Raw genomic sequence first — 364 nt, forward strand, 5'->3', positions numbered from 1 at the left:
TTTCCCAAAATATGGACTGTAAACCAAGAATCACTTGGATTGTGTCAGTCTTCCCTTCTTGAATCTCTTTGGATGAGACGAGGAAACATGCAGTTTAAAACGGGCACAAAATAATTTGATATCCACTGCTATAGAGTGTACTTTTTAAAAAATATACAATCAGCTATTTTATTTGAAACTTTTAATCCAGGTAATACATGAAATTTTAATTTAAAAAGATCTTGTAGCAAGCCTTATAAAAGAAGCAGTATTGTCTGCCTTATCCCATTTTCATAGACTGAGCTTTTGACTATAACTTCTTTCCAACTTTTCCTTTTTGTTCTCATTGCCAACACCCTACTGAAGTTTTCATAACATTTTATCT

This window comes from Pteropus alecto, unplaced genomic scaffold (assembly GCF_000325575.1).
Source record: "Pteropus alecto unplaced genomic scaffold, ASM32557v1 scaffold131, whole genome shotgun sequence".
Taxonomy (NCBI): domain Eukaryota; kingdom Metazoa; phylum Chordata; class Mammalia; order Chiroptera; family Pteropodidae; genus Pteropus; species Pteropus alecto.